Source organism: Panthera onca, chromosome B1, assembly GCF_046562875.1.
Source record: "Panthera onca isolate mPanOnc1 chromosome B1, mPanOnc1 haplotype 2, whole genome shotgun sequence".
In the NCBI taxonomy this organism is placed as follows: Eukaryota; Metazoa; Chordata; class Mammalia; order Carnivora; family Felidae; genus Panthera; species Panthera onca.
In genome coordinates this window covers 152,414,658-152,433,509 of record NC_138342.1, presented here as the reverse complement: position 1 = coordinate 152,433,509, position 18,852 = coordinate 152,414,658, and the positions used below count along the sequence as shown (strand labels likewise).

The 18,852-nt window shown below is 44.2% G+C and overlaps 1 protein-coding gene across 2 annotated transcripts in view; it reads left to right on the top strand.

The window, feature by feature from the left end:
* Window positions 1-6,014: 6,014 nt before the first annotated feature.
* Window positions 6,015-18,852, top strand: part of BLK (BLK proto-oncogene, Src family tyrosine kinase) — a 77,354-nt gene continuing 64,516 nt past the window's right edge. The window contains exon 1 of one of the 2 annotated variants that reach the window (XM_060653724.3): window positions 6,015-6,679. The gene's annotated coding sequence lies outside the window, so the exon portion shown is untranslated. The remainder of the gene's footprint in view (window positions 6,680-18,852) is intronic. The other variant, XM_060653725.3, reaches the window with a different exon arrangement.

Below are 18,852 nucleotides of genomic sequence, written 5' to 3'. Positions count from 1 at the left end.
TACTGTGGGAGTCTTTGATGGTGAAAGCTTTGAGTGTCTGCAGCAGTGGTAAGGGGTGCTGGGATCCTCTTGATCTCTTTTCCCCCAATGTGGGGAGGTCATGTTGAGGGAACCTCTCTTGGTACTGAGTTATGTCAGACTGGAGCATAGAGTAGTCTAGATAAGATACTTTCTATGCTTTTCTATGCAACCATTTTTGGATTTGTGCTCCACTGAGCTGCTGCAAATTCTTCATTGTATTCGAGACTTCTCCCAGTGCTACTTTCATCTGTTTGTAATTCTTTACTCTATACTTTTGTGGATGTTGTCTTTTACGGGAAGGACACACACTGAGACGTCCTAGTGTGCTAACTTGCTAAGATCACTTCTTGATTTACTTTCAACTAAGTTTCTTTGAATTTTTTTCCTTTGGTCGCTGCCCTGGGGATTACAATATGCATCTTCAATTTATCACAATCTACTTTAAATTAAAACTGATTTTTTTTTTTTTTTGGTGAAAAAAGAAACTTGGCATTAGTCTAGCTCCATTTCTCATTCCCCCCATGTTATTATTGTCATATTCATGTATAGGTGTTATAAACCCCCAGTGATGTTATCATTCCTGCTTTGAAAAATCCTATGTGTTTTTAAAAAGTTAAGAGAAGAAAACATAATATGTATTTATATTATTGTATATGTATTTTTTATTTACCTTCATGCTTGCCATTCCCAGTAACTTTCATTTCCTTCTTGTGAACTGGTTACCATCTGGTTTCTTTCAGCTAGAAGAATTTCTTTTAGGTTTTTTTTTTTTTGTAGTTTAAGTTAGATAAAAACAAATTCTCTCAGTTTTCTTCATCTGGAAAATGATTTATTTCACGTCCATTTTTAGAGATAGTTTTATTAGATAATAAATTCTTAGGTGGCAACTTTTTTTTTAGCTTTTATTTATTTTTTATTATAGAGAGAGTGACAGAGAGCACATGAGTGAGGGAGAGGGGCAGAGGGAAAGAGAGAGAGAGTCTTAAGCAGTCTCCATGCTCAGCGTGGAGCCCAATGTAGGGCTCGGTTCCACAACTCTGGGATTGTGACCTGAGCTGAAATCAACAGTTGGACACTGAACTGACTGAACCACCCAGGCGCCTCTCCTTTAGCATTTTAAATATGTCATTCCACTGCCTTCCAGCCTCCATTATTTCCAGTAAGAAGTAAACCATGAGTTGTATAATTGTTGACATATATGTGATGCATTATTTTTCCTCTTCTTCCTTGAAAGACTATCTTTTTTCTTTGGTTTTCTGTATTTTAACCATGATGTTTGGGTGTGGTTCTCTTTGTGTTTATGTTATATTAGGTTCACTCAGTTTCTTTCCTTTCTTTTTTTTTAATGTTTATTTTTGAGAGAGAAAGAGACGGAGCACGAGTGGAGGAGGGGCAGAGAGAGGGAAACACAGAATCTAAAGCAGACTCCAGGCTCTGAGCTATCAGCACAGAGCCCAGTGCAGGTCATGACCTGAGCCAAAGTCAGATGCTTAACTGACTGAGCCACCCAGGCGCCCCTAGTTCACTCAGTTTCTTGCTTGTCCTTGTCTGTTTGGGCTGTTATAACAAAATACCATAGACTAGGTGGCTTATAAGCAACATAAACTTATTTCCCACTGTTCTACAGGCTAGGAGGTCCAAGATCAAGGTGCCAGTAGATTTGGTGTCTAGTGAGGGCCTACTTCATAAGTGGTTATGTTTTCTCTGTAACCTCACATGGTAGAAGGGAGGAAGGGGCTCTCCTGGGGTATAATGGCATTAATTTTCATTCTTTTCCAGGTAAATACTACTGAGGGAATTTGATTCTATCCAACTTACCTGAGGCTCCACTTTCATGACCTGATTATTTCCCAAATGACCCATCTTTGAATACCACCACACTGGGCATTAGGTTTCAACATATGAATTTTGGAGAGACACAAGCATTCAGATGATAGCATTAACTCTTTAAGTTAATGTTATTTATTAACACTGAGGTATTTTCAGCTATGTTTTCTTCAAATAATTTTTCTGGGTCTTTTTCTTTTTCCTCTCCTTTGGAGCTTCTATTAAATTTACATTTGAACCCTTTACATTGTCTGGCAGATCTCTAAATCTCTGTTCATTTGTTTTAACTTTTCTTTTTTTGTCTCTTTTTGCGATTGTTATTTGGATTGGATAAGTTGTATTGCTCTGTCATCAAATTCACAGCTTCTTCTGCTATCTCAGATCTGCTAGTGAACCTATCTAGTGAATTTTCAATTAGTTTTTGTAATTTTCAGCTCTAGAAAATCCATTTGATTCTGTTTTTATAATTTCCGTTTCTCTGTTGTGAATCCCTTTTTCCTGGCTCTTTGACATAAATTATTTTCACTTTTTGAGCACATTGTCCTTTTGAAATGTATGTATGTATGTATGTATTTATTTATTTATTTTAGTTTTATTTCTTTAGAGAGAGAGAGAGAGAGGGAGAAAGTTCAAGCAGGGGAGAGGGGCAGAGGAAGAAAGAATCTTAAGGAGGCTCCATGACATGGATGGAGCCTGACATGGGACTCAAGCTCATGATTGTAAGATCATGACCTAAGGTGAAATCAAGAGTCTGATTCTAATCAACTGAGCCACCGAGGCACCCCAAGAATATTGCTCTTTAATTCCCTGAACATAAATATAATATTTGCTCTGAAGTCTGTCTGCTAAATCCAACATCTGGGCTCATTTGGAATCAGACTGATTTTTTTTTTCTGGTCACAATTTCCTATTTCTTTGCATGTATGGTAATTTTTAGTTGGAAAATTGGAAAATTGTAGTGACTCTGAATTCTATTTTATTTTCCTGAAAGCTGTTGATTTTTTTTGTTTGTTTTACTAAGTTAACTACACCTAAATTGTGAAGTTTTTTTCCCTCCATGGTGTGCAGCCACTGGCATCACTGTGCATTTTTATTTTTAGTGTTTTATTTTGTTTTTTAGTCTAGCTTTCTAAGGGTAACCCCTGCTTCTGCATTGTTTAATGGTCAGGCAATTATTTGGACAGAAGTTATTCTCAGACACCTTGAATATGTAAACGTTCCACCTTCTGCTGCCCAGCTGTGTGTGGTTGGAGGAAAAAATTCAAATCTACAGAAAGTCCTTAGGTTTCCCTTGACTTTCACTTTTTGCTTCACTCTCTCAGTTCTCCCCAACTCATGCATATTATAGCAGTCAGTCAAATATGTATGGGGTGTTTATTAGCTCAGCCCTTTCATGGCTCTCTTACTTCCAGAACCTCCCCCTTACATTTCTGGGTGATTTTCTGCCCACTCTGAACAGAGGATACAAACTCAAGCAAGAAAAGCTGCAGATTTTCACTTCCTGTCTAGAGATTCCATGACCTTTAACCCATAAAACTACCAATTTTCATCTCCCCATCACAGACCACATCTGTCACCACTAGCTGGTAAAGCCACCGGTATCACTAACTAACAGCCCTCAAACCAAGCCCACCATTCATTCCCACTAGAAAAGCAGTAGAACACATAAACAAGAAGACCACAGACTCGCGGTCATTCTAATGTAGTAGCAGTTTTTCAAGTTTCTTGAGTTTCTTTTCTTCAAGTTCTTCAAGTTTCTTTTCAAGTTTCTTCTCTTTTTTTAATGTTTATTTATTTTGAGAGAGAAAGAGAGAGCACACATGTGCACAGGGAAGGGACAGAGAGGACAGAGAGAATCCGAAGCAGACTCCATACTGTCAATGAGGAGCCCTACGTGGCGCTCGATGTCATGAACTGTGAGACCATGACCTGAGCGGCAATCAAGAGTCAGACGCTTAACCAACTGAGCTACCCAGACACCCCAAGATTAAACCTTCTTAATTTGTTATCTGCCTCTGCTCATTTTCCAGTGCTCTGAGATGGTTGGTTTCAACAACTGTGTCTAGTTTTACACGTGTTTTCTTCAAAGGGAGATCACCCAGCTTCTCACACCACTATTCCTGCAGTGAATCGTGGACTGGATTATTTTAATGTTTCTTCTACTCAAATATTTTATTGCACACAGCTTTTGATTTTGATCAGAAATGTACTGGTGTCAGGAGACTGGTATAGATCCATGGAAGGAGAGGAAATTTTGCATGAGTCATCTCAAAAGTGCAAAAATAAATGGGGGAGGCAGTGAGGCTGAACATTAAATGGGGGTTTCAGAGTCTAGTCTCAGTGCAGCCATAAAAGCCCTCTCTGAGGTTCTCTAACAAACATGTCTAATAAGGACACTCTTAGTCTCACCTGACACGTTTCACTGCTTATCTTCTCCCCTGGGTCCTGCCCCTGCCTCCCCTCTGCCTTTCTGGTGGATTCTATGACTCTGTGAGGGTGAAAATGGCTGAAATTAATTTTCACTTCTGCTCAGACATGTGAAACCCAAGAGCAAGGTCATTTCCTTGTTCTTTTCTGAGTGGCTGCTAGAATCCATTTTTGGTTTTTTTGAACCCCTGTCTCTTGGAGGTGGATAGAAAGGTAACAATTTTTTTTTCCAGACCACAAAAACATCAGCTTATCCTCCCTTCCCTGCAAACACTCACATCCCCTTGCACTCCAATCTTGAATGGATGACCCAGAGTCAGAGGAAAATAGATTTTTTTTTTTCCTTAGGAAGATGCATCTCCTATTCCCCACTATGCTCTCAATATAAAATTTTGTCCCCAAATCACTTATTTAGTCATTTCTTTAATTATACATAATTGGACATAACTCGGCATCACTGAGTCCTTGCTCAGTAGAAGACTCAACCTAGGTATCTGCCTCTGAGAGTTTGAAGGATTCTTAGTCACAAATCATGTTCAAAACCATCTCCTTGTTAACTCCCCCCAATAATCCCTGATGCTCCTATAGCTCCTGCCTCTGTTCTACTACTCTGCCTTGTTGGGCTTCTATAGCCACACTTATCATACCCCATTATAATGTCTGTCTACCAGACACCCTTCCCAGGTTCCCTAGGCTGACTCCCTCAGAGGAAGGTCATGTTTATTTATATTTCTACCCCTAGCCTCTGGCGTGTGCTTATCACAGAGCAAACATTCACAAAATTTATTGTGTTAATTGAATTGAAATAAAAAGACTAATCTCATCTCAAGTCAGCAATTTTTAAATCATATGCTTAAGGAGTTTGGGATCCTTTCAACTTGCATTTAATGCTTAGATCCAACTCTCAGGTGTCAGGAGATGAATAAGTAATAAATTAATAAGAGCTATGATGCATTGAGCACAAGTGGTTCTGGACACTGTTTGGGGCTCTTCACTACCAAGAATAGAAGACAAAGCAGTGATAAGGATTAGATTTGGAACTTAGATTAGGTGTGTTCACATCAGCTACTGGTTATTTGGAGTTTACTATTGCTAAATACTGTAACAGATATAATGTTTTATGCATTAATCCACTTACTGTCACAAAAACTTTTTGGAGAAATTAAGAAGATTGTTTCCAAGGAGGCTTAGAACCCAAAAAATCTGTGTTGCTGCTGCTGTTCCTATGAATATCTATCAAAAAGCTCTTTCTTACTGAAAACTCTTACTGAAAACTGAAAGCAACTTACTGTCTTAGTCTTAAAATCCATGAGGAAAATGAGATCTGGACTGTGGTCCCAGGCCAGGAGTAAAGCAAGCCTATCTGAATTCCATCCTTGCCAAGGTTCCCAGACATAAAGGCAGGAAAGGAGCTTGCCCATGGGCTCCCTTCTGTCCCTGGATCACAAAGCAGGTGACCAGTGGCTTACCATGTCTGGCTGGACCCGCAAGCCTCCTGAGGTTGTCTCAGCAACTTGGTCCTGTTGGTCCCTTAGCTGGTATAGTACAGGACAGGCACCACCTCACCATTCCAGATTGTTAGGTCCATCATTCTCTGCTCCCCTGAGTGTTCCGAGTCAAGTGAAGTGGCACTACTGAAAAGATTCTGCAATCAGAACCAATGACTGGCTAGAGGGCCACTTGTTTTAGAAATGAGAATTCGCATTTATTGAGAGCCCATTCTGTGCCCGTCACTCCCACCCATTCTATCATTTGTGCCCATAGTATCTCTGGGCTGGGTATCATCGGCACTATTTGGAAGACAAAACAAAACCAACAAGGCTAGAGAACAGCTGCCCAGGCTCATACAGATGGCACAAGGCATCAGAGACCAAGCTCTTTCTTGTCTTGCGGATAAATACTGCTAGGCAGAGCTAAATACCCTGTAGAGTTAGCTTGGAGGTTTACTAACTCTGCCCAGTTTGGTGTAGGAAGGCACCACCCATGTCACTAAACCAAAACCCCATGAGAAAACTTTAGTGGCAGAGAGTCATCGGGACCAGTGGAGCCCAGGGCCTGAGAAAGACCAGCTGCTTGCGGTCCTTCCTCACAGGTTTTTCTGGGTCAGCAGTGCCCACTGGACCTAGTGAACCCACAGAAGCCTTCAAAGAGCTCAGTGAGAGGGGCAGGGCTCCTTGGGGGAAGCTGGTGAAGCTCTGACCACAAACCCAGGAGCCGGCCACCTCTGCCCGGTGCTCGCTGCCAGCAGGAAGCCACAAGCTACGTGAACCGATTGAGACAACAGGCATGGGTTTTTTCTTTGGGATTGCATCAAGAGTTGCTGGTTATAGCTAGAAAGCTGTTGCATCACAAGGGTGCCGGGATTTAAAAAGCCATGGTGAAAAGCTACTGAGCATTTGTCAAGGTAAGACTGCATCTTCTACCTTTTTGACCATCTTATTCTTTTAAACCGTGCAAACAGTGTTCTGAGGCCTGTGGTTGGGAGAGTGGTCAGGAACATCACTTTGGATGTTACAGAGAGAGAAGACATTAACATGATCTGAGTCATAGCTATGAATAGATTGTCCGATCATTTGTTGGTTTCTGCTTTGGAGAGTTTTTTAGTTGTGTGTGTTTATGTGTTTCTTTTTCTTTCTTTTTCCCCATATTTTTCTATGTTTATTTATTTTTGAGAGAGAGAGCACACAAGTATGGAAGGGGCAGAGAGAGAGAGGGAGAGAGACAGACAGAATGCGAAGCAGGCTCCAGGCTATGTACTATCTGCTCAGAGCCCAACGCTGGGCTTGAACTTATGAACTGTGAGATCATGACCTGGGCTGAAATCAGATGTTTAACCGACTGAGCCATCCAGGAACTCCTCATTTTCTTTTTCTTTTTCTCTTCTTTTTTTTTTTTTTCTTTTTTTTTTTTTTTTAAATAAAAGCTTATCCATCCAGGTAGATTCTGCTTCTTGGGTTTTCTAAGCTGGAAAAGTCAGTGAATGTGCCACAGGAAAGGTAGGAGAAGACTGAGGGGTGGGAATATGGGTGGGCACATACATGCCAGCTGTGGGGCTCCAAGCAAGTTACTCGGCCTCTCTGTAAACCAGGGTAATTGTACCTAAGAGGCAGACATGATAGAGATTAGCAGTGATGGAAGGGGAGTGTCAGTTTGGCTCAATGTAAATGGTTGGTTGTTGCCCTTTCTAAATGTTGTTTTTAAATAAGTTTATCCATTTCTCAGACATCAGGGGTTGGGTGATGAAATAGGTTTAATGATGACTTTTTTGGCTAAGAGAGCCATTTCTGAGAAGGAAAGAACAGTTGATAACATATTTTGAGAGGATTTTTAAAATTCTAAGTTGTTGGTTTTTTTGGGGTCTGTTTTTGCTTTTTTGTATTCAAGTTAGTTAACATACAGTGTAGTCTTGGTTTTAGGAGTAGAACCCAGTGATTCATCTCTTACATGTGACACCCAGTGCTCATCCCGAAAAGTGCCCTCCTTAATGCCCATCACCCATTTAACCCACACCCCCAATTCTTAGGTTTTGACAACTGTTCTAGTCATTTCATAATTGAACACTGCTTTCAACTATCCACATTACCAAGAAACTAAATAATTCTTATCATTGGGACGCCTAGGTGGCTCAGTCCATTAAGTGTCCAACTCTTGATTTTGGCTTAGGTCACAATCTCATGGTTTGTGAGTTTGAGCCCTGTGTGGGGCTCTGTGCTGTCAGCACTGAGTATGCTTAGGACTCTCTCTCTCTCTCTCTCTCTCAAAAATAAATAAACATTAAAAAAAGAATTATTGCCATTTTCTTCCATTGTTATAGAGAAAAATTCCACATGATATGTGTAGATGCCTCTCCTCTCTAGATGGAGCTTGACTCTGCTCACCTTGAGTGCGGAAGGGACTTAGAATGAAGTATGGAAAGGGAAAAACAGTAACTGTAGTGGAGAGCATCAGCAGACGCCACCTTAAGCAGGTGGTCAAGGTTAACGTCTTGAGGGATGTCGTGTTATATTGTGTAACTTTGGCTGCGGTGAAAGGAGAAAAGTAGTTCCCCTCTGCGCTGTTCTTCCCCCAAACCTTTAACCCCGGTCTCATCATGAGAAAACATCAGACAAATCCAAAGGGAGGGACAATCTGCAGAACATTTGACCTTCACAATTGTCAGGGTCATGGAAAATGAGGAAAGATGGGGAAACTGTCACACATCAGAGGAGAGTAAGGAGACCTGACAACTAAATCTGGAATTAACATCTGGGATGGGATTGGATGCTTCCTGGCGGTGTGACCTTGGACAAGTCACCAAATGTCTTTGTGAAAAGTCCTTAATGAAAATAGGTGAAATCTAAATAAAGCCTGGAGTTTAATTAATACCATTGTGCCAATGTGAATTTCTTAGTTCTGCCAACTGTACCATGGTTAGGTAAGATGATAACATTAGGGGAAGCTGAGTGCAGGGTATATGGGAAGTCTCTATACTATCTTTGTAACTTTTCTATAAACCTAAAATTATTCCAAAATAAAAAGCTAAAGGAAATTATGCTCCTGCCCTAAAGCAGACATGGTCAAAATGTGAACATGCTTGGGGAAACCAAGCATGGTCCAGTGGTCCCACCCTCTCTTTGAAGTTTCTGGAACATAGCAGGCCTTTTGCTTTTTTTTTTTTTTTTTTTTTTTTTTTTTTTACCATTGTCTCTCCCAACCTTAGTCCTAGAAATTTCTATATTTCTCTTTGTGGCATTACTTATCACTCATTTATTCTTTCATTCAGCACACATGTGTTGAGCCCTCACTCTATGTGAGGGGCTTCAGGGTTAAGTACCCCATCCTCTGCCCAGCAGAGCTCACTGTGCTGGGTCAGGCTCTCAGGCCTCCAAGTGCATGCCCAGAGACCCAAACCTGACCTCTCCTCAGTGAGGAAGGAGAAGGCCAGAATGGAGGCAGGTGAGAGCCCCAACCCTGTGTGGAATACCAGGATGGAATCTGCCATCCTCTGGTCCCAACCATCCCCACAGAATCTGTGGCCAGCCAAGCAGCCATGAGCTGTGCTGGAAAATAATTCCCTGAACTAAGCTGTGGCCTGAGGAACGTAGAACCAGCTCCTGATGGAGTGACGCCATGGCCTTGGGAGCTCACTGTGTTACCCTAGAATCTGCAGCAGCTGGACAGAGCCATCAGGGGCCAGCATCCTTGTGTGGAAAGTTCAGGTGTGTGGGGAGGTAACAGGGGAGACTGAGAAACCTTTATCCCACCCCACCCCCACACAGGCCCTCCTCCACCAGGCCCAGTAGAGCAGGTGTGCCCTCGTTCTGGGGTGATGTCCCAGCTAGATTAGAGAAAGCAGGTGAGAAAGAAGAAAGAATCGTGAAGCTGTAGGAAGACAGCACCTAGATAAAATCACAACACTCAGATGAAGATCGAAACCAAGAACAGTGATTACCACTGGGCCTAAAGTACCTTTCCTGTTATATCTCCTGCTGCTCCCACTGCTAACCTATATGCACTTTGACTGGGCCGGTCACTCGCTTCTCTGAAATGCATGGGGGCCCGGGGTGGGGGGACAGGGCGGGTGGCACCTGCTCCTGCTGCTCTCTTGGCCTGGGACCTCCTCCCCACTTTCTCATCTGGGCAAGGCCCACCTGTTCTAATTCTCTTGACCGATCCCACCTCCTTCTCTTCTGTCACCAGTGTCCAAATCCATTCCTTGTCCCCGTGAACCTCCAGCAACATGCTTAGGGCTACTTGTTTGTAAGAGTTCTGGATCTGAGCTCCTCCAGGACAGGGAGCTGTCCCCCTTTCATCCCTCTCTGGGTCCCAGCACTCAGGACAATGTCTGGCTCAGGGCAGGTACCCTGCAAAATGGTCCTTGAGTGAAAGAAACAAGGACAAGTTTTTGAATGCAAGTGAAGATTAAACTATGAGGAAGAAAGCTCAAAGGAGGAAAAACATGTAAGGTTTAATGATCACCCTTAGCCCAATGAGCTCCAGTGCCATGGTCATGCAGGGGTTTTAATAGGGGCCCCTGAAGAATAAGATGGCTGTCAGCAGGTGTCTGCAAGGCGGTGCTGGCCAGAGGAAGATGCTGGGCCTTGGGGCCAGCCAGTTCTGCACTAGGACCTGGCTCTGCCACTTCCAGCTGGGGGGTGTGAGCAAATGGCCCAGTTCTCTGTAAAGGTGCACCCAGCTTCACAGATATGAGAATTAAATTGAACCAGATGATTGGAGCCAGAGATGGAGGCATAGAAGAGGCTATGCTATGGTCCCTGCTGACCCTGCATGACCTTCACTCACAACAGGCCACTGTGTACACCAAAGGGCTGATGTTTCCCAAGCCATGTGGTAGAAGGAGGCTCCTTTGGGTGCCTTGTCATCACCACTTTCTTCTGGCTTCTTTGTATACCTTGATACCTGGGCTGCTGGGCTAGGACAAGGGTGAGGCAAGCAAGGCACCTGGGAGGCAGAATTTAAGGAGGCCCTCACCCTCAGGGGTGCTCAAGTGCAGGAAATGTTTGTGCATATTTGTGTAGTGCCTACAAATATATGAGATGATTTGTGCTTAATGGGTCAGGAATTCTGACCTCCAAGATCATGGAAACTTGATGAGTTCCATGGGGTCTATGAGCGCTGTGAAGTTGTCTGCAAGTTTTTTTTTTTTTTTAAAAATTTTTTTTTTTCAACGTTTTTTATTTATTTTTGGGACACAGAGAGACAGAGCATGAACGCGGGAGGGGCAGAGAGAGAGGGAGACACAGAATCGGAAACAGGCTCCAGGCTCCGAGCCATCAGCCCAGAGCCCGACGCGGGGCTCGAACTCACGGACCGCGAGATCATGACCTGGCTGAAGTCGGACGCTTAACCGACTGCGCCACCCAGGCGCCCCTGTCTGCAAGTTTTTGTGGACATTCACACTCTTCACTCTTCTCCACAGAGTGCTCCTGGCTTCTATCACAGTCCTGAAAGCATCTGCCAACCCAAAATATTTGGAATCACCAAGTCAAATATTTAGTAATGATAATTTAATTTTATCTCTCAATGTGTCGTGGATCCCAGAGTTAGAAAGAACTTGGGCATAGGAGTATGACAAAGCAGGTGTGGCTGAGAGGTTCTCTTGCATAGAGAGTGGATGGCCAGCCTGTAAGCCAGAAGGCTTGGTTCAATGTTTAGCCCTGCTGTGACCTTGGACAAGTCACTGAATGTCTTTCTGAAATAATAATAGTTTGACCACACTCTCTACTGGCATAACTCAGGTAGGTTACTTTGCCCTGGAGTCTTAGCTCTTTACTTGTTGGTAGCAGCCCATCATAGGGTTATAAGAATAAACTCTCAATGCCCTCTTAGGTGAGTTGAAACTGAAGAGTTTCCACCTAGATTCTATTCAGGTCTCTGTGTGAGAACCACCAGAGGAGTCCTTGTAATTTGAAAAAGCTCATTTCAGGAGCGCCTGGGTGGCTCAGTCGGTTGAGTGTCCGGCTTTGGCTCAGGTCATGGTCTTGCGGTTCGTGAGTTCGGGCCCCACGTCGGGCTCTGTGCTAACAAACAGCTCAGAGCCTGGAGCCTCCTTCGGATTCTGTGTCTCTCTCTCTCTCTCTCCCCCTCCCCTCCTCATGCTCTGCCTCTCTCTGTCTCTCAAAAATAAATAAGTGTTTTTAAAAAAATTTTAAAAAAAGAAAAAGCACAGTTCACATTGTAACTTTTAACATTTATTTTTATGCATGATATTTATCTTGAAATCTGCCAAAGGGAGACCATGGCTTTGTTATGTTTCTCAAAGAGGCCATGAGGTCAATATGATTGAGAAACATAAATCTAGATATTTGGGGTGTTCCTCACCCTTCTCCCCCTACCATGAAGCTAGTCAGTCTGAGAGCTGTGTGTCTGGATCTCAATGCTTGGAGTGTTCAGGGAATTGCATTCCAGAATCAGGCTTGGCACCCTTTCCTGGTGAGGGTATGCCATCCTAGGCTCCAGCTGAAGGCTGCTATAAGACACAAGGTAGGACCTCACTGTGTCATCATTGCTGAGATGCCACTGAGACTGCTGTCCACCATGACACTCAGGATCACCCTACGAACGGCTGCAGGATGATTACTCTCAGGCTCCAAACCTGGAAAATCCACACTTCTCCGGAGCAAAGGATGTCTTAAAGACACTGACTCTTCAAACCAATGATTTCCTACTCTGTGCTTTGGACTGCAGGACACTGAGAGCCTAATTTGCATCCAACCACTAGCAATTGGGCAACGCATCTCATGGTCTGTATTCCTGTGTACAAGCTTGACGCTCAGATTTGTTTTCCTGCCCGAATTTGTCCTTTGGTCTTGATTTCTTCATTTGTTTTCCTCTGCTATCATTTCATACGTATTTTTATAAGTGGCTTCAAATCTTTTTGGAAGCACCAGAAAATGAATAAGTCAATAAACAAAAACAGAACAGCATTTTTGAAAGCGCTTGATGCATGGTATGGGTGCTCGATAAGAATTAGTTTCCTTTCTGTGTACAAAACATAGACCAATTCTTTGTGTTTTTTGTTTGGCTTGTTTTGTTTCTACAAGGGTGCCACCTATGGTGAGATATTCAGCTGTGGGTCTGTTAGACATACACAAGCAGCTTGTTTCACTGCCTATTCTTACAGATATTCCTCTTGGTACTGCTACAAAGATTAAATGTAGTTATTCCATGGGAAGATTCTGTTAATTCCTACCATTTCTATAGTAGAATCAGATTTTTAAAAAGATGTTTATTTTTTAAAAAAAACGATTTCATTTGAGGGGTGCCTGGGTGGCTCAGTCAGTTGAGTGACATCTCACTCTTGATTTTGGCTCAGGTCATGATCTCACGGTCCATGAGTTTGAGCCCTGCAACAAGCTCTGTGATGGTGGTGCAGAGCCTGTTTGGGATTCTCTCTCTCTCTCTCTCTCTCTCTGCCCCTCCCTTGCTCTCACTCTCTCTTTCTCAAAGTAAGCAAACAAACAAACAAACAAACAAAAAAACCTATTTCATTTGAAGATGGGATCAAAAACAATAACCCATTTCATGGTTTTATTTGGGTAGCTTTATGGGAAAGGCTCAAATCCCTTTTTCCCATGTGTTGACGTGGAAAGGAATCATTTCCCCCTTGTGGTCCTGCCATCTGCCAGTACAGCAGGGGGAGATTAGGTTAAGATAGGTATCTCCTAGACTGAGAGCTGTCAGATGCTGGTAAATATTCAACAACCAGCTTTCCGGGAAACAAATGCACACACATACATACACACATAAGTTTATTAAACATTGTACTGGTATAAAGAATATGTAACACATAATTTACAAATAAAATATGTAACGTTCTTGGGGCCCTGGGTTAAGTCAGTCGGTTAAGCTTCTGACTTCGGCTCAGATCATGATCTCCCGGTTTGTGAGTTCAAGCTTCATGTCCGGCTCTGTGCTAACAGCTCAGAGCCTGAAGCCTGCTTCAGATTGTGTGTCTCCCTCTCCGTCTGCCCCTTCCCTGCTTGTACTCTGTCTCTTTCTCTCTCTCTCTCAAAAATAAATAAACATGAAAACAATTTTAATAAAATATTCATTATAAATACCATAGAGCGATCGATTCTCCACAGAATGTTTTTGTTGACTTTTGCCAAATTCTCATATCCATGGGCTGCAACTGATGCACAAATATAGTGTTGGCATGAACATCCATTGGTATTTTCATTTATGTTAAGTAGACCAATGTGACAAAGACATGTTGGAATTGCACTCATGAGGCAGTGATGTCACTGGCTTCTTTGTTACATTGGCTAATAGTTTTTAATTACTCAAAACACTTTTCTCAAGTCCTTTGTGCTATTAACAGATATAAATAGGGCACATTTTAAAGGATTACCTACATTATTTTAACATTTTCTCCATCACGGTATTAGGTCTGAAAAATCAACAAAAAAGCAAATCAACCCCAGAAGCCCTTTCCTACTCCTGTGGTGTAAACACTCCTAGATTGCCAATTTCAAGCTGCCAACATGACCTGGCTGGACATGGGGCTGGGAAGAGATGTGCAACAGTGCACCATTATACAGCATTTCCACTGCACACACAACTGATGTAAATGACCTCAGTGATAATAGTGAAATGTAATGAAATAACTGGGAAATGATGACATTTGGGTGTTTACTACCTTCGTTTTTAATATAACTCATTTAATTGTATTTTATATAATTTAATTTTGATTTTAGATCATTTTCATTTTATATGGTTTGGTGTTGAATAATGAGGTGCTTAACAAATGGCTCATAAAGTTCCCCCGAATTTAACAACTGGCTCTTACAAACCTGCACGAGTTGGCCCCAGCACATTACTGATGAGAAGCAGGATACCTTAGTTTCAAACCACAGATCAGTGTCCTGTCTGCATCTGGCTTTGCGAAGCAGGGACCAGTGGAGAATAGCTTGCCACCTGGGCTTTCCTGAGTCCTGAGCCTTGCAAAAGAGGCCCAGGTACCCAGAGGGTCCTGCTGTCTGCTTGGTGGCAGGGAAAGAGGGGGAAGTATATGGCCCTGGATAGAGACTTTCTTCCCACAATGGTCATGCCCCTGCACCAGTTGCTGGTGCTGGTGACCTAACTTTGGGAGACCATAGCCCCTTGAGGCATTTCATGGAGCTTATAAGCTTCTTTAACTTGCATGTAAACTTTTGTGGACACAGGCAACCCTCTACAAAGAGCATTTCTGGCTTTCATCAGATTTCATCCATCCAGGAGGGTTTGGGACTTGCTGGTACAGAAAGAATTGACTTCTGGTTAATTGCTGGGGAGAACGTGGCTTTCCCATATGCTCTTGAGTCAACATGGGATTCTCTTCCTGCTCCAAGAATCACTCCTGGGAGGCCTTTGCCACCAGCGTCAGTTAGACATAGAAAGCAGAGACGTTTCCTCAAGTGGAAACAGGGCTCTGTGAGGTACAGAGTGCTTGTTGTTGGCAACTGTCTGAGGCTGAGATTGGCAAGGAGATACCTGCTCACATCGGCCTTAACAACCAGACCTGGTGGCTCTGTCACAGGTGTGGAGGAGGTAAGGGTGGGGTGTCACTTGTACCCATGTTTCTGCTGGGACCTTACTTCAGCTGAAGCTGCTAGCCTCTTGGGCTGCCAGAGAAAGGAGCCAGCTCCCAAACTCTCCTCCTGGTCAAATAAATCTTCCGAGGCTCCTTTGCTCCATGTTGTCACTCAGACAAGCGGCCTCTGAGAACGAGCAAATGGGAAGTGAAAGTAACACCCCCAGAGAGGCTTCTGGCTCAGAGATGAAGGACAGGCCCTGTGACTGATGTCTTCCTCAGAGCTGGGACTCTGGCCTTTAGAGAGATCTCATTTGCTTGCACAATAGTTTCCTCACAGAAAGGTCATACTCCTTTGTGGCATAGGAAAAAGGGTTTAAAATCTTTCTCCATGAGGCCCCTTGATTAGGGTGCACATGGCTTGCAATGCAACGTTCATTGGATTCCTGCAAAATGACTCTGCGACATTCATCCCAGTGGGTCTGGAGCCTTCTGTTTTCAAATCAGTTTCCTCTAATTGCTGCCTGCACATAAAGCCACTCTGATGACGTGTGCTCCACCTTCCTGCCAACTCCCCCCTCCTATTTATTTGTGTGCTCTCCAAACCGCCACGGAGAGACAGCCTGTATGTAAGAAAGTTGACATCTCCATGTTTGGTCCTTCCTTTCCTGTCAAACTGGAAAGCCTGTTGGAAATTGAATGAAGAAAAGGCATGAAAAAGAATGGGGAAGAAATGTGGGCTCTGGGGAGCTGACTCTGTCCCTATAGAATGTTGTCATAAGTTTGATATTTAAGATCAATGAATCTTAAATGGACTTTTGTGAATCTTCATAGTTCCATGCCTTTAGTTCCTTGCACGTGGGAATGGCCGCCAGCCAGCCTCCACTGAGCACGTGCTCAAAAATGTCTCCAGTGTGGTGGTTTGCTGTTGGAGATTGCCCAAGTGACTGAGGGTGTCCCCCACCTCCCACCTGCCCCACCTGAGATTCAGTCTGAGAAGGGAGCGCTTCTACTTCCAGCCTGGGATGTCCTGGAGCTCTCTGGCATGTGGTGTTTAGGGGAAGTTGTCCATTTTGGACCCTGTTTTAAAGATGTTATAACTAGAAAAACAAAAAAGAAAATCTCTCCAGGGGAAGAGGTTATTGATGTAGGATATGCTCTCTTTCCATCTCACACACACATGAACACACACAGCCACACAGGCACATGCACACACAAGCACATGCACAGATACAGGGAGGCCCACACACAGAGGTGACACACATACCAACAACAACAAAAGATGCCCAAACCCACTGTTGCCAAGGCCATTGTGACAGAGTAAGGAATAAAGTCTGCCCCATAAAGAGGTTTCCAAGCTTCATCCATTTTGTAGCAATCCTATTGCTAAAGCACCTTCCTCCCTAAAGTTCTTCTCGCTTGTTGTTCTCATCAAAGTTCTCTGCTGTCAAATGGCAAGAAGTGCCTATCTTCTAGTCTGAGTGGGTCTTGAGAAGGGAGGGAGCGTTCTCCTCCTCCTCCCCTCAGCTCAGAGCCCAGAATGGTGTGTTGGCGGCCAGCAGCTCCATGGGGATGCTGGGATGGGGGTCACAGGAGGGGCCCATCTCCTTCTTTCTCTGGGGCTGGCCTTCCTTCACCCGACTCCACACTGAAGAGGCAGGGTCTGAAATCCTCAGGATCTTTGCCTCATCTTCCACTGCCCTGCTAAGGGTGACTGAGTCCCCCCTGTCCCCCGACCCCAACCTTTACCCCAGCATCTTCTGGAGGAGGCTCTGTTCCCTGCGGAAGAAACCTAAAGTGCGGGGAAAGTAGGAGCCTTAGCAAAGGCCAGAGGGTGGGCTAGAACACTCACTGGTTTCCCTGACTGAGGGCAATGCTGTGATAACATCTATGATAATATCTGTCTCCTCCTTTCTCAAATTTGTCCCTGGATCTCCACTGCTTTAACTCAGGCCCTTCCTGCCTCTAGACTAGATGACTGCCACATCCATAGAGCTCCTGTCTTCTCTGCAGTGATTTGCACTGCAGTCCATCCTCTCTGTGGCTGGCAAGGTCTCTCTGAAGCTCAAATGTGGCCCCCAGAGGAACATCTCTGTTGACTCCTCAGTGCCTGAGAACAAAACCCAGGCCTCCTGGGACCAGATGTCTTAGTCTCCTGTTCCAGCTTCTCTCCTGGTGTTCTTCTTTAGGCACGTTGGGCCCAGCAGTCTTGTCCCCAGTGACTCCCTGTTGCCCATCACACCTCAGAGCTTGTGCTGAGCCCTCTTCTCCACTTGACATGCCCATCTCTGTGAAGAAAGCTCCTGTGTATCCTTGAAGTTCCAGTCCCAAGGTCTCAGCCTCCACAAGTCTTCCTATAACTGTGCCACCCTGGCCCAGGCACCAGCAGGCATGGCTGATGGCTTCTTCTAATGACCGCAGCAGGGGGCTAGGGTAGCAAGGGCCTCATGCCAGGCACATGCACACACAAGGACACACCCTCATTCCCTGTTTGCACAACCCCACTGTATCGCCAGTTCCCAGTGGCACACCCGGAGAGCAGAGTTCCTTTTCTGAGGTCACACAGATAATCAGTGACCAGCCTGACCCTCAGGCTGGACCTCCTAGCTCCTCACTCTGTCTGGTCACACCATAGAGTGTCTCTAACACAGCCTTCAAACCACCCTGAAACTCTCCCATGACCCCTTTGCAAATCTAAGGGGTAGACAATGCATGGCTGAATTTGTCCCTTTGCTTTATTCCCTTTTACCTTCCTAAGGTCAACACTCAGAAATATGTATTTCACTCATTTGTCATTCATTTGAAAAGAAGAAGAAGAAGAAGAATGTGCTGATTGCAAGAACAATGAGGCTAAGGGGGAATCTTTGGAATTGTTGATAAGGACACCGACTTCAGAGAAAGTGGAAGAGTAGGTTGAGTGAGTCAGTTACGAAGGTGGTCCTGGCCTCTGGAAGAACATCTGGAGGGCTCAGTGAAGTCATGACAGAGTAAATTCATGTGGGGTGAGTGTAGACTTGAGTCCACACTTGGTGAGCAAAAATAGAATATCTAGTCTGAACATCTTGATTTCTGTTGGTAGTGGAAAATAGCCCCAGTGAACTCAGTGCTCTCTCCCTTTCTCCAGGGCTGGGCCCCAGTTCTGGGGGGAGGGTGCTAATGGGTCTTAGGACTTTGGGGCAGTGCAACACATCTGGTCTTCATCATCAATCCACACAGGCCACTGCTAGGATATCTAGTTCTGGCCTCTGACCTGGGTCAAGCCCTCCTCCAGGACTTCTGTGCCACATCATGGGTCCAGCAGTCGTCACGCTGCTCCCCTCCAACTTTGGACCAAGGGACTCTGGTGAGACCACCTGGGTCCCCGTATTGCCCAGACCAACTCATCACATTTCTCTCAATCTGAGCCAGGAGAGTTCTCTTGTTTCTCCTTTCTGTTTCCCTGTGGCAGTGGCTTAAACGTGGGCAAGGAGGAAAATAATAAACGAATAGAAGAAGAAAAAAATCCATTCACATCTCACAAAAACGTTCTGCTGACAGAAACCCTGGGTAAGCAACACTGGACT